The 24,400-nt window shown below is 49.0% G+C and overlaps 1 protein-coding gene and 2 non-coding genes across 4 annotated transcripts in view; 1 reads left to right on the plus strand and 2 right to left on the minus strand.

The window, feature by feature from the left end:
- Positions 1-821, minus strand: part of LOC138496952 (28S ribosomal RNA) — a 3,712-nt gene extending 2,891 nt beyond the window's left edge. Inside the window, exon 1 of the ribosomal RNA XR_011278395.1 lies at positions 1-821. This exon is cut by the window's left edge and continues 2,891 nt beyond it. This is a non-coding gene — a ribosomal RNA (28S ribosomal RNA).
- A 482-nt stretch (positions 822-1,303) lies between these two features.
- Positions 1,304-1,454, minus strand: LOC138496178 (5.8S ribosomal RNA). Its single transcript, XR_011277731.1, has one exon. It is a non-coding gene; the product is annotated as a 5.8S ribosomal RNA (ribosomal RNA).
- A 4,373-nt stretch (positions 1,455-5,827) lies between these two features.
- The window catches only part of KLHL22 (kelch like family member 22), a 482,095-nt gene continuing 463,522 nt past the window's right edge, over positions 5,828-24,400 (plus strand). For both annotated transcript variants that reach the window (XM_069619884.1, XM_069619883.1), the window contains exon 1: positions 5,828-5,982. The gene's annotated coding sequence lies outside the window, so the exon portion shown is untranslated. The remainder of the gene's footprint in view (positions 5,983-24,400) is intronic.

Genomic DNA, 24,400 nt, shown 5'->3' on the forward strand with positions numbered 1-24,400 from the left:
TGTGGGCCTTCCCGCCCAGCAGCACAACGTGGTCAGGGCGTATTGAGGGCAGTCCACCACAGTCACATCGGGAGCCCCGTCTCCCGTCGCCACTCTAGCAACCCCCAAGAGGGGCCAGGACGGTTGCCGGATAAAGGCTCAGTGCCGGTCTAGCTCCCTCAGCCCCGTAGACACAGCAAAACTGCTGTCAGGAGGCTGTAACACTCTCTGCTGGAGCAGAGAGCCACCTGCCCCCTGTGGCCTTGCCAGCCGGTTGTGGTGAACCGCTACAGAGGAAATGCACCCTGCTGGGGCTGGATGTGCCCGGGCCGCAGACCTGCAAGGGCCTCCACCGTTCCAGGTGACCAACCTGCCTGCCGTGTTGAACCCTGTGGGCGGACTGCACAGACCCCACCAGTTTACCGCTCAACCGTTTCACGCCCTCTTGAACTCTCTTCAAACTTCTTTTCAACTTTCCCTTACGGTACTTGTTGGCCACCAGTCTCGCACCGTATTTAGCCTTAGACAGAGTTTAGCACACGCTTTGCGCTGCATTCCCAAGCAACCTGACTCCAAGACCTGATCCCGGTGTGCAAGAGGCCACCATCGGCTTAACACCATCCGCGTGGTGAGACTCGATCAGAAGGACCTGAGCCCCCTGAGCAATGCCAGGGAGTCGGTCTTCTGTACGCCACATTTCCCACGCCTGACACTGAATGGGGATTCAGCACTGGGCTCTTCCCTTTTCACCGGCCGTTACTGAGGGAATCCTGGTTAGTTTATTTTCCTCTGCTTAGTAATATACTTAAATTCAGCAGGTCACCATGTCTGATCTGAGGCTGTGGTCGGGGAGAACAAAGCTCAGGGCAGCTGGCCTTGGGCCCGTACCGGGGGTTGCCCCAGCCCTGTGCCTCTGGCGCAGGCGAGTGTGCTCTGTCCCAATCTGTGGCCCGAAGCCCACGTGGTCACGAGGTCCGCACTCCATGGTCATCCTGCGCCGGCAGCCGTGGGACACCAAAGACAGCCACACACAGCGAAGCCAGGTGCCCCAGGGTAGGGTGAAGGTGCGCCAGGCTTTTTCAAAGCCTGTTGCCGCTGCCACCACATCCGGGGCGCGCCAGGCCACCCGGTCCTCTGGAAACCAGCATGAGGCGGGGAAACTGGGGAGGCCAGGACACGTCAGCAATGAGCTTGCGCGCCAGATCCAGGGATCCAGCAACGGTGCTGATCGGGGTCTGACCTTAGGGGGATGAATGGAATGGGGTTCCTGCGACGGCCCCAGCCACACCACTGGGAGGGAAACCCGGGGCGATTGATGTACAAACGACCCTCAGACAGGTGTAGCCCCGGGAAAAACGCAGGGCCACATGGTGCGTTCGACGTGTTGATCAATGTGTCCTGCAATTCACACCAATTCTCGCAGCTAGCTGCGTTCTTCATTGATGCACGAGTCGAGTGATCCACCGCCAAGAGTCACAGTCAACTTTTTTTTGTTCCAGACGTCGGCCTGACCCTGCCGGTGCAGGAGAGGTCAGGGTAGGCAGCACCGCCTATGGCAGGACAGCCCAGAGCCATGTCTAGTTTGGCCGAAACCATTGTGGTTTAAAAAAAAAAATCCAGGTGCTCAGCCTTACCGCCACCTGCAGCAGCACAGCGCTTCCTGGGGATGGAGGTAGGCCGCTCCACCACTTGCACAGATGTGGGCGGCTGGAAACTTGGCGCCCACCGTCAAGTAAGCCAGCTGCACCATGGCTCACGGCTCATGTCTGGCGTGCCGGGCTCCTGTCTGCTTGGGTAGGCACACCTCGAGAGCAGTCAGGTTTCCCTCAGCTCCCGGCTGCCCCCACTCAGGGCTTCCATGCTGACCGGGGTGTGCCCACCAATGCCCACCCACTGGCAGATCAGAGAGAGGGGTGCGCGCCCGGCGGGCTCAGTGAGGAGAGGGGGCTTCGCAGAGCTCCCTTTCCGGTGCGTGGTTGGGGACACCCCCAGCAGGTTAACCCAACCCTGCCAGGCATCCCCAGCCATTCCATCTCCGGTGGAAGGCAAAGCCCACTCCCTGGCGCCTGGTTGACCACGCGCACCGGACCGCTCTGCCAGAGGTGCCCCGGGGTGTGGGTGTTCACGTCTGGGATGCAACTGAGGTCGGGCCCATGGCTCTCCCTCCTGCTGCTCCGCTGTTAATGATCCTTCATTCCCCCACCCACAAGTAGATACCATTCACACTCACATGCCCCATTTCTCCTTCCAAACACACGTTCCAGATTCAAATTCCACCTCCCTCCTGACCTACATGCCACCATCCCTCCATCCGAACCCACATAAAGACACCAACATCCGTCCCGCCATACCTACACCAAGATGCTCCACCCCTCAAAGCCACACCCATATGCTTCACCTCTACCTCCAAACTCACACTCAGAGGGCGCCATTCGCCCTCTCTCTATACCCACACCCGATTACCCCATCCCTTCGACACACATGCTCCCACCACGCCAATAAACCAACATCCTTCTCTCCAGACAACATACCCCATCCCTCCATTCACACCCAGATGCCCCCTTCCTTCCCACCAGAGTGCTCCAGCCCTGACCCACATGCTCCACCATTCCCTGACATGCCCCCATCATATGCCCTGTCCCTCCATTCCAGACTCCAAGATGCCCAATCCCTTCCTCAAGACCCATACCATGAGCCATGCTCCCTCCACACAGAAAGATGCCCCTATCCGTCCTCCGACCAATGAGCCCCAATCCCTCCCTCCAGACCCACACCAATGTGCCCGATCCCTCCCTCCAGATGCACACCAATGTGTCATATGCCTCCCTTCATACCCACAGCAATGTCCCCATCCCTCCCTCCAGACCCACACCCATGTGTACCACCCCCGCCCAGATCCACACCAATATGCCCCATCCCTCCCTCTCAGAACCACACCAAGATGCCCCATCCCTCCCTCTAGACCAATACCAAAATGCCCCATCCTCCCTCCACATAGCAAGATGCCCCTTCTCCTTGCATCAGATGCCCATGTGCCGATCCTGAATCACATGCAGGTAGCCCCAGCCAACCCCCTCTAAAACCACTCATCCTAGTATGCCCCCAGGCACCCAGACCCACACCAATGTGCCCCATCCCCTCCCCTCCTTCCAGACCCACACCAATATGCGGCCATCCCTCCCCAGACCAATGTCCCCGTCCCTCCCATCAAACCCACACCAAGATGCCCTGTCCAACTTCCCAACCGCCCAGATCCACACCAATGTGCCCCCACCACCTCCCTCCAGAGCCACACCAAGATGCCACGTCCAACTTCCCAACCCACACCTAGATGACCCATGCCACCCCCAGACCCACTGTGCCCCATCTCTCCCTCCAGAAACACACCCATGTGCACCATCCCTCCACCCAGATCCACACCAATATGCCCCCACCACATCCCTCCAGAGCCACACCAAGATGCCCCATCCAACTTCGCAACCCACACCTAGATGACCCATGCCCCCCTCCAGACCCACTGTGCCCCATCTCTCCCTCCAGAAACACACCAATGTGTACCATCCCACCGCCCAGATCCACACCAATGTGCCCCCACCACCTCCCTCCAGAGCCACACCAAGATGCCAGGTCCAGCTTCCCAACCCACACCTAGATGAGCCATGCCACCCTCCAGACCCACTGTGCCCCAACTCTCCCTCCAGATCCACACCAATGTGCCCCCACCACCTCCCTCCAGAGCCACACCAAGGTGCCCCCACAATCTCCCTCCAGAGCCACACCAAGATACCCCATCCAACTTCGGCAACCCACACCTAGATGACCCATGCCACCCTCCAGACCCGCTGTGCCCCATCTCTCCCTCCAGAAACACACCCATGTGCCCCCACCACCTCCCTCCATAGCCACACCAATGTGCCCCCACCACCTCCCTCCAGATCCACACCAATGTGCCCCCACATCTTCCCTCCAGAGCCACACCAAGATGCCCCACCCAACTTCGCAACCCACACCTAGATGACCCATGCCACTCTCCAAACCCGCTGTGCCCCATCTCTCCCTCGAGAAACACACCCATGTGCCCCCACCACCTCCCTCCAGAGCCACACCAATGTGCCCCCACCACCTCCCCCCAGAGCCACACCAAAATGCCCTGTCCCACTTCCCAACCCACACCTAGATGACCCATGCCTCCCTCCAGACACACTGTGCCCCATCTCTTCCTCCAGAAACACACCCATGTGCACCATCCCTCCACCCAGATCCACACCAATGTGCCCCCACCACCTCCTTCCAGAGCCACACCAAGATGCCCCGTCCAACTTCCCAACCCCCACCTAGATGACCCATGCCACCCTCCAGACCCGCTGTGCCCCATCTCTCCCTCCAGAAACACACCCATGTGCCCCATCCACCACCCTGCAGAGCCACACCAATGTGCCCCACCACCTCCCTCCACAGCCACACCAATGTGGCCCACCACCTCCCTCCAGAGCCACACCAAGATGCCCCGCAACTTCCCAACCCACACCTAGATGGCCCATGCCACCCTACAGACCCACTGTGCCCCATCTCTCCCTCCAGAAACACACCCATGTGCACCATCCTTCCGCCCAGATCCACACCAATGTGCCCCCACCACCTCCCTCAAGAGCCACACCAATGTGCCCTCACCACATCCCTCCAGAGCCACACCAATGTGCCCCCACCACCTCCCTCCAGAGCCACAATGTGCCCCCACCATCTCCCTCCAGAGCCACACCAAGATGCTCCATCCATCTTCGCAACCCACACCTAGATGACCCATGCCACCCTCCAGACCCGCTGTGCCCCATCTCTCCCTCCAGAAACACACCCATGTGCCCCCACCACCTCCCTCCAGAAACACACCCATGTGCCCTCACCACCTACCTCCAGAGCCACACCAAGATGCCCCATCCAACTTCCTAACCCACACCTAGATAACCCGTGCTACCCACCAGATCCACTGTGCCCCATCTCTCCGTCCAGAAACACACCCATGTGCACCATTCCTCCACCCAGAGCCACACCAAGATGCCCCGTCCCACTTCCCAACCCACACCTAGATGACCTATGCCACCCTCCAGACCCACTGTGCCCCATCTCTCCCTCCAGAAACACACCAATGTCCTCCATCCCTCCCCAGACCCACACCAATGTACCCCAACCCACACCACTATGTCCTATCCATCCCTCCAGACCCACACCAATGTGCCCCCTTTCTCCAGATCCACACAAATATGCCCCATCCCGCCAGACCTACACCAGCATGCCCCTATCCAACCATTCAGGCCCCACCAAGATGCCCAAACCCTCCCTCTAGTCCAAAACCATAATGCCTGATCCTTCCTCCAAATATCAAGATGCCCCTCCCCCTTTGCAACAGATGCCTGTGTGCCATCCCGAATCACACGCAGATAGCCCCACCCAACCCCCTCTAAAACCACCCATCCTAATAATCACACCCTCATAAAACATTAAATCACTCTATTAGCCCCCGTTGATCAGTTAAACACAACCATACACTGTCTCCCTGTTCCTTTTCTTAGCCCTGCGTACCTTTCATGTGGAATAGCTGAGCATGATTTTAAAGTAAATGTAATTTCCCGCTCCCCCGTCTAAATCGGGTAAAGCACACGGGTTGCTGCTGTTCCTGCAGCCTGGCAGCCAGAGCCTTGCCGCTCAGGACGCTCCAGGGCCTCCTAGAAACCTTCCCGGCGTTGAAATGCCCATCCCAGACGCTGCAAGCCAAAGGCTGGCAGGGTCCGGTTGCACTTGCACTGGCTGCCGCCAGAGCGTTTAAAATTCCCCCCTCAGCCCCAGCCCGCTGACTGAACGTGCTCCGGAACCGTTTCACTGCTCCGGAAAGCACACGGATGACATCGGAGGTCACGTGACGGCGAGGGGGCGGGCCGTTGCTATGATCCTTTTCACGGATGGGAACTAGTCGCTACCCTGACAAAACGAACACTGCAGGGGCTGCAGGTGAGATTCCTGTTCCATTTGTGGGTGTCAGAGACACTACACGTCACGGCGCGGGGTTCACGTAGCGTGTTACAGTGCTGTTTTACAACATGCTTGTGGGGAGGGGGGGATGTTAGTGGAGGGAAGTGGTTGCAATGTAAAGAGAAAATGAAAGCTGGACCAACTTCCCCTGCGCACTCCTCCGCTCATGGTGGCTTGCTCTCAAGTCGAAACGTTGTGTCACCTATTACCACACAAGATAACTGGTCTCGCCTTTTGGGTGGACGGTAGCCACACCATACAAATCACAGCTGTAAACGAAATGGCAAGGAGCCGTTCCACCCACGGGAAAGCATGCACCATTTAAGGTTCCCCCATGCTGTTTGGACTCTACATCCTTTGCATATCCCCACCCAAGAAACCTCTCTACTCGCCACTCGTAAGCCCTCTCTCAACTGCAGTCCTTCTCCCAGGGCCCTCGTTTCACACCCCAAATGTTGCACATTATATTATGTTAAAGGTACTTATACCACGCACTGTTGCTACCTGCGTGGTTTTTGGGCGCTTTGGTGGGTCTGTAAGTTAAGGGGTGGACGAGGATAAGTTAGTGGGACTAAGCGGGAGAAAGAGCGCTGTGATGTGCTGCTAGGAGCTTCAGTTCGGTTGACATAGTTCGCTGAGCATAGACGTGTTTTTTGGTTGGTAGCTGCCATGTGCTGTTGGGTGAGGCAATGTGTGGTTTGTTTAGTTGTTGTGGTGTAGGGAAGTGCGTGCGGTTTAATTTGCTGTAGAGGTATGGGTTGTGTTTAGTTCTGAGTTTGAGAGGTCTATGCAGAAGGGCGAGTTGGTAGGGTTGGTTAGTGGCAGTGCCCTTTGCTACACCCGCTGTTATGACTGTGGCCCATATCCCTTCCCCTGTCTCTGGTGTGCTGCAATGACTGACCACCCCTACGGTGTATGTAGAGGTGTGGGTCCCCAGCAGGGTTACTCGGTGGCAGCACCTTTTCTATTCCCCAGTTTTCCGACCAAGTGCCACCCTTATCCCTCCCCCCTCTAGTGCATTACGGTGTGCAGCAACTATCACTCCTGGGAGGATGTGTTCCATCTGGTCCTCCCATTCCAAGATCGGGACACTTCTCTTTCTCTCCCCCTCTCTGCTGTTTCCACCGTAGGCCCGCTTTCAGTGGTCCAATTTTGTCAGACACATCTCCCCATTTTCCCCTTTGGCCTTCGATAGAGAAGAGTACCCAGCAGTAGTGGGGGAACAACTAAAACTGGAATACAACGCTAGAGAGGAAACACCTGGAAATGGAAAAATAGCAATTGGAGAGACGCCTAGTAGTGGAATAAAACAGATAGGGGATTAACACCTAGATTTGAAACACAGGAGCAGTATGGGAACACCTACACAGGGCTGGAGGGTAAACACCTAGAATTTGCGAAAAGAGCAGCAATGGGAAAACATCCATAGCTGAAGCATAGCCGTAGTAAGGAAACACTTAGAGCTGAAACACAGTGCTAGAGGGGACAACACCTAAGAGTTAGGAAACACAGCAGTTGGAGAAACACTTAAAAGTGGAACAGATCAGCTAAAGGAGCAACCCCTAGATTTGAAACATAGGAGCGGTATGGAGACTCCTGGAACTGGCAGACAGTGCTGGAGGGGAAAGAACGGCTACATTTGAGATACAGCAGTAAGTAGAAAATACTTGCAGCCACATTACAAGATAGGTGGTAAGTGGTAAAATTGGCGGTAACAGAGTTACCGCCAATTTTACCACTATGCCAAATTATGAGTTTGTGTTTTGAGTGGAGGTTTTAGCTCCAGCAAAACCCTGGACGTAAATCTTCCCACTCAATGCCAAAAAATGAGCAGAATTGGTGGAATTACTGAAGTGGTAATTCAGCAAAAAAATCCCAGTTGGGTCCAATGGACCCAAAATAATTGGGGAATTACACCGCCACCACCACTTGTATCCAGGCGGAAATTCCACCTGACGAAGTGGCAGTCAAGGTAATTCCTCAGGGCTAATTTTTGGAGGATTCTTACCTCAAATTTTCCGCCTAACTCGTAAGGAGGCCCTTAGGCTTGAGAAACCTGGCAAGTGGGAGAAACGCCTACATTTGAGATAAAGCGGTAAGTGGCGAACCATCTACAAATGCGACACAGCATGATTGGAAAATTACTGACTAGCCGGCCAGCATTGGTGGCTAAGTTATGCATGGTAATAAGAGTGGTAGTGCTTTTATGGAGTACAGCATTTGCTGTATTCCCCATCCAGACCACACTTAACCTTATCAGTCACTGCTGGTTGATGGTGGCTGGCTTCACAGGAAAACACAGACTGGAGCTGCTTTTTCAGGAGCTACCGTTTGCCTTGGGGCCCTTAGCCGAGGGCTGCCCTGAGAGGGTGTCTTAAGTACCATGTTCCATGAAAGCAAGAAATCACCCTCATATATTACATCAATTCAACACTCTCTTTTAACAAAACCGAAACGCAAACCCAAAATGCAAAACAAACTCAAAATACACAAATGTCTGACAAAAAGCAAAACTAAAACAAAAGAAATGCATAACAATTGAGCATTTTTGTAGAAGTACACCACTACTTTATGTGCTTATTACAGAATAAAAATGGAACACGGCTAAAAATCAACATTTTATCTTATAGTCCTGGAAACGCTTACGCAGCTTGCTGGGGTGTTTGTTTCGCAGTAGCTCTACTCCTCTGTATGGGGTAGTATCATCTACTTCTGCATTAGTTACATTTTTTTATACTCTCCACCTCTGTACTTCCAGACCTCACACAACCTAAACTGCAACCAGTGGACCCTTCACCAGCTCCAGTATCAACTGTTCCTCCTTCATACCTACAAGCTTGTTCTCCCAAACCCAGCAAATTGTTATTACCTTTGCTTTTTATTTTTTTTACACCCCTGGTCTACCAGCTGCCCCCCGCGGCTAACTCTCCCAACCCCAGGAAATGTGTTTACTCTATCCAGGTTCCAAATGGAACCGTCCTTCACCCTCGCTGCTCTTGAGAAATTCTCTACCACTTTCAAAGGTTCTCCAAATTTGGGTAAGCCTTTAGTGAAGGAGAAGTGGCAGCAAGTGGTGTCTGTGATAATGGTGTTGTCTGTGATACTGGTGTAACACGCTGTAAGTTCTTATTGCCTTCCAACAAACAATTTAGGTCGCATCCTCGTTGCTGGACTCTTTGTGCTGCTGCTCTACGGAATTCAGTCTATTCTTTTAAGGCTGTACCAGCACCTGGCTTCCCCACCGGTGGAAGCCAAAAAAGTCACTCGAGCGTGAAGCAGCAGCAAGTGGTGTCGGGCAGAGCAGGAAACAGTGCTGTTACGCAACGTTCTGCTTTAACCATGGTACCCTTTAAACTCTGACTTAACTTGTGCGGCATGAGACTGAGAAGTCAACCGTTTCTGAATGCAGTGAGCCCTGGAGCGGAAATCTCACTGGCCCATATGACTAAATCTCCTGCTATGGGAGTTCGGGGTTAGTTTAGTGACAGTGCTGGCAGCTTTGTGTTCGGGGTTGGCACCCAAATGCTGACTCCCATTATGGCAATCACAGCAGAAATTTCGATTGTAGACATTTGCAGTTGTACTATTCCTGAAAAAAAAGTACTGATTTGTCTGCAAAACCTACTCTCATCTCTGATTCACACACTATTGCTGGGGTTCAGGAGGGAATCTCATCAGTCCGAATGAACCATGGACCTAAATTAGACACTAGCGTTTCTACAGCATCCAATTCTCAGCATGGTCGTTGTCACCAGACAATGGTAAAAAAACACTTTCAAATAGACTACGGTACCCCCAATCCATATCTGTACCTCAAGCAACATTATTTAGCGAGATAGTAAATTCCGACATCTGTCTTCAGCATTCGGGGGGGTGGATGGGGGGAAAGAAAGTGCAGAGACCGGTTTACAGAGCAAAGCTACTGTGGGGTTTTTGCTTGTGCTAAGGCTGCAACCTCTTTTAAAGGAGGATTGAATTGGCCAGCCATGGTGAAGCCTCTTGATTTTGGTGACTGCAGAAGCAAATTTGTTGCACGCGTTGGTTCCATGACCAATTTAACAGTGAAGATTACGGATATCATTAATTCTGCGCTGCCTTTGGTGGTGAGTGAAACTGATATACGTCAGGGGGGTGGTGAAGACCCTGATTTAAATGATAAGCCATTTAGCATGTTTCCTCCTGATATTGAGGGGGACCGGACAGGAGGTGCAGATGTTTTAGTTGAGTGCATGACAAACAATGTGGCGGCACAGCTTTCTTCACACAAGTTAAGCAAGAAGTCTGCCTATAGACAAGCGGCTATACTAAACCCAGGCCCCAAGGTAGTAACTTGCAGGAGTCTTCATACCTCTCATATTTGGGGCTTTGGAAGGATACCAAGCTAAAATTGTATTAGTGACTAAAGCCTGTTGCACTTGGTTCCTCAGTCTGATACAGCATTAAGCCTTCGGGACAGAGATGGCTGCATCTGCAGGAGAGGAGAACCAGTTTTCCTTTCTAACGGAACATCTAAATAGTGTATCAGAGCAAAGTCCTGTACTACCCCAACATGCTTTGCACCATACCATGCAGGATCTGGACAACCACATTTGACTGTTTCTGAGATTTCAGCATTAAATATGGTGCTGAGTTCTCTCTCTGCCATCTACGATAACATCCTCCTGGAACTCACTACCCACACTTTACAGTTAAGTGATGTCAAACACAACTTGGAGTCAATACACAATGTAGTTGCAGACTTGTGGGGCAATTAGGGAAAGTCTTGAACAGCCCTGTTTTTACCACATTTTAAAAAAAAAGAATGTTTCAATGGTTCAAGCCACCCAACACCCATTAATAAATCCCCAAGGAAATTAATGGGGGATAAAAGTGGCAGAAGGAACAAACAAATTCAAGAACGTTCCTTAGAAGGCTTTATTTTACAGAGGAAGCTGCTAATGCTGACATTGCAACACTGTCAATGAGCAGGTCCACTTTCAAAAGGACCTACAGGAGGATCCAAAGGGCCACCCCATTATGACTAGTGAACCAATTGTCCGACAAAAGGCCCAATCGGATGAAACCCAGTCTTTGTTTCCAACTAAGAACGTTTCTATTTTCAAAATACCTGTGCCTCTGTTAGCTGATGAAGGGGCACATGGTGAAAGTAATGGAATGACAAGTTCAACGGTTCCACCAGAGGAACCTGATAAGCAGCCAAAACTGGTTCAGTCCAAAAAGGCAGATTTTTAGAGGGGGGCGTGGCTTGGAGCGGCCGCGAGCGGCATGTCTTCTTAGGAGCTCCTGACTGGCCCGGTGCGCATTATACAAATACGCCGTTCCTAGCCTCCGGTTTTCAACGAAAATTAGACACAGTGTGGAGGAAGGCCCGCAGGGGCTACACTGCGAGTGATTCCTGGAACAGTGATCGAATCTCTGAACTCGGACCGAGTTTCGGATCCGGGCATCGCTCTGTGGCAAAATGGCGGCCGAGCTTCTATCTACGCAAAGCTGCGATGTGGGGGAGGTGCAGGTGTCTGATACCCGCCAGCACAAGCTGCCGAACGAACTGGAGCTGATCAGCCCGTGATGCCCTGATGTATGCTATCGCCTGTCCGGAGTTTAATAGCGGGTCCCGGGGGGATTGCAGCTGGGCTTGCCCGGGCTCATGCTCGAGGAGGAGCGCAGCAGAGCCCTGCAGCGGTGCGGAGGAGGATTCATGGTGCCCGATCTCGGGGTGCTTGGTGAGACTCTAGGGCTTGGCTCCTCCCCAGGACCTGTCTCCGACATTTATTTATGCTCCCTGGACTTGGCGGCCAACGGAGAGGTGAGAGAGGCATTCTTCAATGAGCTGTAGGTGTCCCATCCGCGTTTACCAAAACCAGGTAAAGTTCCCAACTTTTTTCTGATAGGGGGATTAGAACTCAAAGGGAACTGTATCAAAATGAAGAAAACATAAAGTGAGTCTAATTACTCCTCTTTACTTTACTCCAATGTTTCAAAGTGACCAACAATTGCTTGTTAAACAAATATCATATTGATGTTAATATTGGTTCAAACACCATGGCCCCAACACATACAAATCATTACAAAGCATCAATTTAATCATCAAATATTTCATATGGATAAAAAGGCACACATTGCCACATATATAATATTGCACATTTCAACAATACAGTAATTCACCATTACTAAAAACACTTTCTGATAGAAAAAACAAACCCAAAATGAAGACAAATACACAGGGGGTGTACGCAACACAAAGTGGAAATGTTTTTTGAAAACACTTTGTTTGCAAGTGAAATCCCACAGACGAGAAATATAGGTATTTCAGATGACTGTTGACATGTTTCGGCCGTATATAGTTTCAGTCACTATCTCTAGTGTCTTAACTTCTTTTCTTTGAAAAGGCCATCTTCAGGACAATATTTCTTTTTGAAAAGTCAACAATGACTTAGTACCCCAAGGGTTGATCACCAGGACCAATCCTATAACAAATATAAAAAAAATAATCTATCGGAGACAGAAAATGATACATTTCATCGGTTCATGGTCTTTCTAAAAGCAGGTATGCATGTTTTGTGGTTCTGAAACAGCACATTTAACCTATTAGACATCTAAAAACATTTACAAAGACACAGATAAAGGTCACTTTGAAAAGAGATTTTGAACATCGATAAAAAGTAAGCACACTGTTCATACCTACAGCTCATACAGTTTTGAACACATTCCAGACAAGTCCTAACTCTAAACTACTTACTTATCATGGAGAAGACACGTTAAGGCTACATTAATACACCTATATTCTTCTATTTTATGTGAAACACTGATTAGGGTGTGCACATATCACATTTTAATTTATAAACATCCGATTTGGCCATTAAATGACCTCACAATTTTGTGTTAAAAAAGGGGGAAGAGGGGGAGAAGGGAAGGGTAGGGAAGGAAAACACAACAAGTGTGAGGGGAGGAGAGGGAGGGTGAGGGGAGCAAGGAGGGGGGGAGGGAGGGGAGGAAGGAAGGGAAGGAAAAGGAAACCCGGGGGGCTGTCATTCCAGACACCACCTTATTATTTCTAGGCTCACATAAATGTTGAGACATCACTACGAAAAAAGGGGTCAAGAGTAATATAGTGTTATTATTGTGACCCTAGAAGGATGGAAAACGCCAAAACATAGGCTCTTTCACCCCTCTTATTGCTAGCGGAGTAGGCCATTAGTTATCTCAAGGCGTCCCTTCTAATGAGACCTAGCCTCTTTACACAGCGTTAAAATGCTCATTGAAAACTACTTACTGTTTCATGTGAAATGCAACACAATTCCAGCCTAGTTAAATGCGTGATTTCAAGCTTTGAGCGCGGAGGACTTCTGACATATCTTCGCCCGCTTGTTTAATACATGTGGGAGAGTAAGGCATACAGCTCTGCAGTGCCCTATACAGAGAAGGACAAGTGGCAATAAATGTCCAAGTACATATAGAGCACAAGATGGTTTCACTTTTGTTATTTTAAAAGAAGACTTGTGCGGTTCACACCCGAGCATCAAAAAGACTGCAATACAGTCTCTAAGCGTCGGATTGCGGGCAATAGTGCTTACCCCTTTAGCATCAGCACTATTCATAGTTTTAAACTTTCCAGCGGTGAGCGTCATGGAAAACCCCGAGTGACTGCGGAGGAGTTGGATGTTAATGGAACACCACTTGTATAACGTTAGGGGCGTTTAAACGTCAATTACTTCACGCAATCTCTGACGAGTAGAGAACACTATAACAAGCAGAAAGCACCGATGTTCGTGCTTAAAACAGGGACAGGCAATACTCCACGTAAAGCGATCACATGTTGATGTAAAGTTTAAATAAAAACCGAAATCTAGAAAGGGGCCACTGAGCACAAAAACACTTACCAGTGAGTACGTTGCCGTCCCGAAACGAGCCGTGTTCGAATGCTAACTCGGACAGACTCAGTCTGGCTCAATTTATGACTGGTTCACTAAATCACATGATTGTTTTAAGTCACGTGAAACCAGTGGATATTTTAACGAAGGGGAGCGTTGTCAGCAAGATTATCGTATGTATCACTGTGGCAGGCACTCAGAACAAAGGAACCACCCACGCTGCTTCTCACAAGAACAGATTGGTCAAAGCTACAGATTGTAGGCTCGGAATCGTTTGTGATGGATACCAAACTTCATTGGAGGGAGGCAGACAAAACCTCCCCCAAAGGCCCCACAATTTTGAAAGGGAAAGGAATAAGGAGGCGTTATTAAGAAGGGAAACCGTGTGTATAGATATTGCCACCCCTCGATACATTACTTAATGGATCAGGTCACTACTCAAGATTCAGACAAATATATTCAAAAAATATATATATGTGTGTGTATATATATATATATATATATATATATGTGTCATGAACCACATACAGTTGCAAATTCTGGATGGTAATTTGTGGCTCAGCCAATACTGGTGTAAAGAAGAGACAACTACCTCCGCTTAGATGGTATAAACGTATGACTGGTCTCGTTTTTTTGCCGATGTATAGTAGGGAGCATGGGCATTTGATCCCGTAGATCACCTAATTTGTGGCACAAGTGGTAAAGGTGCGTAACTGCCACGTCTTCCCATAAAGGTCAATGGCAGAAAGGTTTGTAGTCAAATCACATACGGAACAATGTCTGCATTTGTGGTGAGCTGGTACTTGTGGCAGGTTCCAGAGTGTTAATTGTGGTGTTATGTCCTGTTTTGCTGGATACGAATGGACTAAAGGTCCCTATAATTCTTTTGCCTTTTAAAGGCAAATCTCGGGACAGTGGGATGAAACTCTGCGGTTTTCAAAAAATTCCAGTGTTTTTTCACTGTTCTTCTTAGGTCATTACTTATCGGGCTGTATGTCGTGACGCAGGTCATTTTGTCATCTTTTACAGTCTTTTCCGGAAAAAGGCACCTTTCCCGGTTGGTATGTTGAGCCCGCTTAAAAGCTCGGTGCACTTCTTATTCGGATATCCACGAGATTTCAGGCGAAGTTTCAGATCTTTGCCTTCATTTATGAAATCGCTTATTGATGAGCAATTCCTCCTAATCCTTAGAAAATGGCCTACTGGAAGGTTATCCCGGAGGCTAAGTGGATTGTCTTTCAACAAAGTGTTTTTGTCTGTTGGTTTCCGATAAAGAGTAGTGGACAAATGTCCCGATGGAGCCTTTTTAATCAAAATGTCCAGGAAAGGGATTTGCCATGGGTCCAGAGCCATAGTGAATTTAATGCAGGTTTTTTGTTCATTCAGCCATTTAAGGAAGAGGTTTAACGTGATTGCGTCGCCCTTCGATATCATGAAAACATTGTTGATATATCGGACCCATTTGGTCACGTTATTTTTGAAAGGATTGTTTTCATGAAAAATGGAGGCTGCCTCAAAAAATATGTGTCCGTGAAAACAGTGGACTATGAGCAAATGTCAGACAGTATGCTATCTGTCAATCAGACGCACCCACAGGTACAGATTCTCACAGTCACTTCCTTCCAAGAGGCGAATGGTCCATGGGTTAACATGTACGTCAATGACATACCCTTGAGAGTGATGGTAGACACCGGATCCCCATATACCATGGTGGATATTGAAACCTTTGTAAAGGTACTTTTTGGCAAGATCCATGACTTACGGAGCTCCTCAGTAAGAGCCACTGGGTATGGGAAAACACCCATTGACATCATGGGATACACCTGGGTCAAGCTCAAATTTCGGGACAGACAAACATACTGTAAGTAGTTCGTAGCCAAGAACGGGTCCTCCGTAGTAGGATGGGAAGAACAGGCGGCCCTCCAAGTGAGAATCCATCCCGGAGAAGATATCCCCATACTGAGTGTGCTCAAGAACGATACCGACATCAAGGCTAACTTGGCTGAACAATTTCCCAAAGTGTTCTGCGATAAGATCGGATTGCTCAAGGGCTTCCAGCACAGAATAATATTGAAAAGAGGTGCCGTTCCTGTGGTCCACCGGGTGCGTGGTGTGCCCTTTGGGACCAAGGTGGCACTCAAGGATGAACTCACACGCCTATGCAATGAGAACATTATACAACCCATAGAGAGTTCTGAATGGCTCGCCCCCATCGTCCTTGTAAAGAAACCCGACAATTCCATACGCATGTGCGTTGACCTAAGAGATCTAAACAAAAACATATGGGTTGATAGAAGTTCTGTTATATTGGGAAGTGGATGTCTATCAACCATGGAACCAGCAAGTTTTTTTAGCACCTTGGATCTCTCCTCGGCATACCACCAAATTGCCCTAGATGACAATTCGAAGGCCCTCACTTCTTTTGTCACACCCTTGGGAGCTTATATGTTCAACAGAACGCCGTTCGGGCTTGTTTCGGCCACGGCGGTGTTCCAGAGACTCATGTCACATCTCTTTGGAGGTCTTGATGGAGTACGATGCTTCCATGACGACATTCTTATATCGGCCAGAACCGAGGAAGATCACGATGCCAAACTGATGGGCGTACTACGGATAATCCAAAGAAGTGGACTCACCCTCAAGTTAGAGAAATGCAACATAAAGTGCAATCAAGTCTCCTATCTTGGCCACTCCATCGATGCCAGAGGCATCCGTCCCAAGAAAAAACTACTGGACACAATATTGAGCTTGGCTGAACCCACCAATAAAGACCAGTTGAAAAGTTTTTTAGGAATGACGGAGTACTACTCCAAATTCGTCAGTAACTATGCTAATAAGACAGAAAACATGAGGAAACTCATGAAGAAAAGTAGCAGATTTCAATGTTCCATAGATTGCAAAAACGAATTCGAGAGCCTCAAGTCTGACATCAATCAAGCTCCAGCTTTAAGCATGTTTGATTACAAGGCTAAGACAATAGTGTCAGTGGATGCCAGTAAGATCGGCCTTGGTGCAATACTAGAACAACAACAGAAGGGCAACATTGTGACCATCGCATTTGCATCAAGAGTGCTCAGGGATGCGGAGTTGAATTATTCCACCATTGAGAGAGAAGCCTTGGCTGTCAAGTGGGCCTTACAACACTTCAGAAATTTGGGGTCTACCCATTCTCTTAAAAACTGATCACAAACCTCTTGTCAACATCCTACAATCCAAAACGCCACGCCTAATATCCCCTAGAATAAGACGCTGGTTCCTGGATGTGATGCAATATAATCTTCAGGTTCTCTACAATCCCGGCTCACTAAACCAAGTAGCAGATTGTCTCTCCAGACTAACCACCATTCAAGACAAACCAGACACTGAAAATGAAGTTCAAGACGAAGACATCATAGCCACCATTCATTCTACTATTCCCTCCAATGAGTGGACACGCATCACCAAAGCCGACACGGAGCAACAAGAAATCAGAAGAGCCGTAATGAACGACTGGGAAGATGTCGGACAAGAGTTGGCAAACTTCACTCCATTCAAAGATGAAATATCCATTAACGACAACCATATCTTGAAAGGTAACAGAATAATTCCAGCCGTAGCACTCAGAAAGAAACTACTTGAACTAGCCCATGAAGGACACCTGGGAAGGAGTCTCACAAAGAACAGGATAAGGAGCAACTACTGGTGGCCCAACATGTGGAAAGAAGCAGAAGAAACAGTAAAAAACTGCAGTGCCTGCGCTTCCAGCGACAAATCGAAAACCTTAAGAAAAACACCACTTCAGCCGGTAGAAACCCCCAAACACGTATGGTCAAAACTGGCCATAGACATCATGGGCCCATTTGAAAATCTGGAAGCTGAAAAAATATTAATCATCGTGATCGTGGACTACACTTCCAAATGGACCGAATGGGGTGTGGTAGAAACCAGCGCAACCACGAAAAAGGTCATTGACTTCCTAACAGAAATATTCAACAGGGAAGGTGACCCCAGAGACATGTCAGACAATGGGTCCCAGTTCACCTCGTTGGAATTCCGCGAATTCCTTGCACAGAAATGCATCAACCACATCACCACATCACTCTACCACCCTATGTCCAACGGATTGGTGGAAAGAATGAACAGACTAATAAGTGTCATCCAACTAGCCACAGCCAATGGCATGCCATGGAGAGAAACCCTCAAGGAGGCCCTGCTCGCATATTGAACAACGTCGCATTCCACCACCAACTCAGAACCCTTCACCTTGATGCGTGGGAGAACAGCAACCAACCAACTGAGGCCAGCATGGATTTTCTTAGATACTGTCGAAGCCAGAATAAACACAGAACGGAAGGTGGACATGGGACAAATCCATAGAAATATAAAAGAGAAACAAAGGAAGTACAAACATTACTATGACCATAAGAATGGAACAAGACAATTGACATTACAGGAAGGTGACTGGGTCTGTGTCAGAGAACCCAAGAAGATACTCAAGGCCGAATCGAAATTCAGATCCCCACAAAAAGTCACGCACTGCCACGGAAAGTCTGTCACTTTAGAGGATGGAAAGAGATGGTCCCACGACGATCTTGTGAAAATAACGAATGACAACCACAGACCTAGCACTTCCAAAAACAACCACAGTGGTACTCAGTCAAGAGAAGATGTGAAAAGAACAACCACCGATGCCTACAGACCCAGTACTTCCACAGACTCACACGTTGGCACAAGCTGGCACAGCGAACACCGTCCCAACGATGAGAGATCCTCAGCCAGAAGCCTGTCGAGAAGGAACCGCTTCATCATCCAGAATTTCAAGAATGATTTTGTTTATTATTGATCAGCATCTGTTCACCCCGTCCACCCTGCATTTTTTTCCCCAGTCCCCCCCCCTCTTCCCCAAATTTTTTTGTTTCCATAGATAAGGAGATGTTATATATACTTATGTCTATTTCACATGCATTCCGTTCCACCAGAACGGAGAACGTTTGTCTCTTCGTTCCACCACGGAACGCATTCCCCGACTGCCCCAGCCTCCGGGGGCCGTAAAATAAAGCTCCCACATACCTCAACGGTGTCGCAGTTTATTACAAACATCTAGGGTTACAAGTAAATCGGCCTGATCGATCACTAGATCTGTTACGTAGTTGATCATACTCGTAGTGTCTTTAATGAAAGATTTCATGGTCCAGACAAACGGTCGCAGGAACCTATCAGTGTAAATGGAAAGGGGTTCCAGAATAGAATTGAAGGCCGACGCAATCGGTCTGCCTGGTGGTTTGGACCTATTTTTATGCATTTTAGGTAACCAATAAAATGCTGGGATCGATGGATTCTTATTTATCAAGAAACTATGTTCATCTAGAGAGATCCAACCCTGATCCATCAGGCTTTTAATCTCATCTCTGATCCTCGGTGTAGGGTCTCAATCTAATTTTTTGTAAAAGATGAGATTATTCAATTGGGCTGACACTTCTGTTTCATACAGCACTGTATCCCATAAAACTATTACTCCCCTTTATCAGCTGGTTTGATCAGGAAGGAGGAATTGTTTTGCAGAGATTTTAGAGCCTCTCGTTGGTCACGGGACATATTATCCCTCGAGTGGTTTCGAGTGCTCAGTAAAACTTGCGTATCTTCTGTGACTTTATTTTCAAAAGCCAAACTGCTGGGGAAACCATCGAATTGTTGGGAAAGAAAGTCGAGGATGGTTTCAAACCAGTGATACTTGGTTCTTTAATAGATGGTGGTTTATTATTAAAGAAGAACATCAAACGGAAAAATCTCTGTAATTCAATTTGTGTCTCAAAGTCCCGGGCTCTAGTAGTGGGAACAAAACTAAGCCCATTTTTTAATATATCACTTTCACAGGTGGTTAGTACATGAGAAGAAAGATTAAATACACGGATCACCAAGTCGGGGGGGGGGGGACCCCGCCAATTGCGGGTCTGCATTCTTGGTGGTCCCTGTTGCCAATTGCGGCTGCGTTTGCCTCTCCCGCGGAAAAAATTTGGCTGGCCGCTCCACGATCTGGGACTTATTGGTGTACATCGCATCCGCGGTGCTGGGGCACGGTGCTCCTCCGAGCCTTGCTCGCGTCTCGTGGGCTCTCGCCTCGGAGCGTGCAGGTGAGGTCCGGGTGAGGCGGTGCGGTCCCCGAGTTGGGACTCAGCGCAGCGAGGAGCTTGCAGGCTCATACGCTCAAGCTGCTGGCAATCGCGGATAATTCATCAGAGCACTCGCTGCACCGGAGATAGACTACCATCAAACCTGCAGTCCGGCTGACAGTAGGTGAGAAGTGGGACAGTGGGACACTGAATTAAGCAGAATCCCTACACATAAACCCACTACGGGGTCTGAGAGACCAGCTACAGCAGTGGGGGTATCTGGATTGAGAAGCAGCGCCCCGTGCGCTTCTGGTGCAATTAATCGAGCAACCTGGCCCGCGTTTACACACACCAACGCCTCTGCAACTTTAGAGCCAGACAGCTGTCAAATGCTGCTCTAATGTCTCCACTGGCACAGAGCACTAAAGAGGGAGGGATACAGTCACGGCCATCCTCCTACTACAGACCAAAGAGCGGGATCATTTGAATACACCTCTGCACTGGTAGCCCATCAAGTAAAGTCCCAAACCAGCAGTACTGCAAACATAGAGGAGTACCTGGCCCCTGCATCCAAAGGGAGGACAAGTAAGCAAACACATGCTTAAGGGGGGAAGAGCAGGAAGTAGTCGTGAGCAGGAAATGGCCAGAAGCGGGAAGATATCTAAACAAACGGACATTGCAGCATTAATGGCTAGTGCCTCGACTGAGCGAACAATAAAAAGGTGAATCATCTGAAGGTCTCTCCAGCGAGGACGCCCATACCACTGCAACATTAGCTTCTATCCCGTCACAAATGGTAACCAAGGCCGACTTGCAGGAGCTACTTACTGCGCTGTCAAAAGAAATTCAAAAGAGTACAGAGGAGGTGACGAAGAAAATAAACTCCTTGGACAAAAGAGTAGTGGAGGTGGAGAGGAGAACGGCGGAGCTTGAATCAGAGGTATGTGATCAGCGGTTTGAAGATGAGCTGGATAGAGACAGAATCAAAGATCTGGAAGCGAGATGTGACCTTCTAGAGGCTAAACGAGAAGATGCAGAGAATCGGTCGAGAAGAAATAATATTCCCATCAGGGGGATTCCATCATCTATATCAGATACAGAGCTAAGAAGTTATGTCTCAGAGCTGCTCAGGTTCATCATAACCCTAACGGATGGGGCCCCTCTGGAGCTAGATCGGGTACATAGATCAGTCCCGAGATCGGCATCCAACCTTCCCCCAGATGTTCTGGTAAGGGTTCATTTCTACCAAGTCAAGGAAGAAATAATGCATGAAGCAAGACAAATGGGACAAATAACATCTCAAGGTTCCACAATATCGCTGTATCAGGATCTGGCGAACTCCACGCTTCAGAAGCGAAGATCCTTGCAAATCTTCACGGAATGGCTCCGTGGTAAAAAGATTGCATATTACTGGGGCTTTCCAACCTCGATCACGTTCATATGGGAGGGAGCTCAGAAACAGATCCAGTCACCAAAAGAAGCCGACAAGCTTATGGGCATCGGAAGGCCAGGGGGGGCTCAGACTCTGAAGCATCATCCCAAGCTCAGCACAGCAAAACCTCCGACGGACCATGGTCGAAGACAACTCGACGGCGCAGGCCTCGAGGCCCATCTGGGAAAAACACCAATTCGGGATGATCAACTCAAAGACCCGTTAAGGTCAGCGGGTCACAGAAATCAGCTAATCGAATGAGTGGATATACGATGAGCGTGACGGATGGATCTTCTCGCTCTGAAGAAGGCGAGAGCCTCACATCTGATCTAACTGTTATCAGAGTCCAGCGATCAATAACCTGGCAGTGGGGGCATACTGTTTTAGCTCTAATTTACATCTCGTTCGGCGGCCCTGTGTGCCATGATGAGTGCATTGGTGCCACCAGTTTCCCAGTGGCAGTAGGATGTCGTTTTTCCTATATGTTCATTTCAAGGGGGGTGGGGGTGGGGGTGAGGGAAGGGTTTACAGAAAGGCAAATACATGCCCTGGGCATTGAAGTTCCGTTTGCTCGGCCCAGTGTTTAATCTTACTTCATGACATACCAGCAACACCATTGAAGCATCACCATCGCAATGAGGGAATCTTAGAAGGGAACGAGCAGGATCAATTGGCGGGCAAGTCCTAGCTCAGCCAAAATTGGACTAGGAGACTATGGCTGACATAAGCAAAATAACAATCCTATCGTGGAATGTGCAGGGACTTAACTAGCCAAGGAAGCGGAAATCCGTCGAACACAGGCTAGGGCAATTATCCGGGGACATTGTATGCCTCCAAGAAACTCATTTGCTGCAAACGGATGAATGCAGAGTCCATTTTAACAGGTCAGGTACAAATAAGCATACTTTGCCTCTTCTGGTCAGAAGAAAAGAGGAGTGGCTGTACTTCTGAGCGACAAAGTCCCACTAACAAAAATTACGATAAAAAGAGATCCAGGGGGGCGCTTCCTCCTGCTCAAGGGGCTATTCGAAGAGCTCCCCATCACCATCGTGCAATATATGGTCCCAACTCCGCCCAATCCAACTTCATCACAAACCTAATCCCAACTATTTTAGCATTCCAAGAAGGGCACCTCATCATGGGCGGGGACTTCAATTCGATGCCAAATCTCCAAATGGATAAGACTTTTCCGCCCACCAAAGCTGACTTTACACAAGCACTATCACTAGCCAAGCTTTTAAGGGAAACGGAAACCGTAGATGCCTGGAGGCTCTTTAACGGAACTGCAAGAGACTACACCCATTATTCCCAGGTACATAAAAGCTTTTTGAAAATTGATCTCCTATTGGTCTCAGGGGCCCTTTATCCATGCTTGGATGCAACATCAATACACACCTGCATGATCTCGGATCATGCCCCAGTGACTGCAAAATTAGCTCTATCGGGGCAAAAACGTCCAGCCCAAAAACACTGGAGACTGAATGACTGTTACTGGTTGAATGCATCAACATGGAAGTTGAGACCACAATAACTACTTTAATGAAAATACGACTGGGAACTCCCCTATCAACATTATCTGGGATACAATGAAGGCAGTTGTTAGAGGCGCTCTTATCAGCGCGGGGACTGAACAACGAAGGGTCTCGGCCATAGCGGCATCCAGGTTGGAGGAGAAGGTGAAACCAATTGGAGACCGATCTGAAAAGGTGCTATTCCAGAAAAACGGAGAGAGAACGAAGGCCAAAACAGCCCTGGAAATGCACCACGCAGATCGGACTGCCAAATCCTTAGCCTTCACAAGGCAGTTTTATTACATGGAAGGGAATAAGGCGAACAAAGTGCTAGTGCAAAAAATTCAAAGCAGAAATAATATCCTAGCAATAGCCGGTGCGGATGGGAAAATCCTGTACGATGAGGTGGATAAAATCGATGAGCTGTCGAGACATCACACGGACATTATCAATGGTTCTCCAACAGCACTGGACGATCTGCCAAAATATTTGCAGTCAATACCCAAGCAGAGCCGGATGCGGCTGGAGCACCTTGAAGCACCCATCTCAGCGGAGGAAATAATCGAAGCCATCAGGTCCCTAAAATCCACGACTCCTGGCCCAGATGGCTTATCTGCAGCCTTCTATAAGAAATATTCCAGGCTCCTAGTCCATCCGTGGTGACATTATTCAACTCCTTTCTGGTCTCGGGCTCGTCACTGTGTCAATGGCTGAGTCACTAACTATCCTGTTGCACAAGCCCGGGAAGGCACCTGAACTGGCCACCTCTTATCGCCCGATCACGCTTATGAACAATGATGTTAAGAATTTTGCTAAAGTGCAAGCGGGCAGGCTGGGAGCGGTTTTACCAGGCCTTATTGACAATGACCAAACCGGGTTTGTGCCGGGGAGAGGGACTCATGATAACATCCAGAGAACAATAGACATTATCGAGCATGCACATAGATCTGGGGTTGGAATGGCCGTAATATCATTAGATGCTCATAAAGCATTTGATCTGGTTGATCGGGGGTACCTTCGTGCAACTTTGGAGCACTTCGGATTCGGTACAAATTTTATCACATGGGTAATGGCCAATTACAAAATCCCCACGAAACAGCTGTGAATCAACGGTAGGAGATCCAAGGCAATACAGATATCAAGAGGGACAAGACAGGGGTGTCCACTCTCTCCTGATTATCGCTCTATCAATGGAGCCCTTCGCAAACCAAAGTCAGGCAGAACAATAGGATTGAGGGGATCAAGATGGGGGCCGGGAGTATAAAATCGCACTATATGCGGACGACGTATTAATAACAGCGTCAAACTTGGCATCATCCCTTGAATCCCTATGGAAGGAAATTGATGATTTTGGAAAGTTCTCAGGGTTCAAAATTAACCTAGACAAATCATCAGCCCTGGCAATCGATGTCCCTGATCAAGAGAGAGTCGTCCTCAGCCCCCTAATGCTGATTCCATGGGCAAAGGAAGCAATTGAATATCTAGGGGTACACA

This window comes from Ambystoma mexicanum, chromosome 10 (assembly GCF_040938575.1).
Source record: "Ambystoma mexicanum isolate Mex_15411 chromosome 10, UKY_AmexF1_1, whole genome shotgun sequence".
Classification (NCBI taxonomy): Eukaryota; Metazoa; Chordata; class Amphibia; order Caudata; family Ambystomatidae; genus Ambystoma; species Ambystoma mexicanum.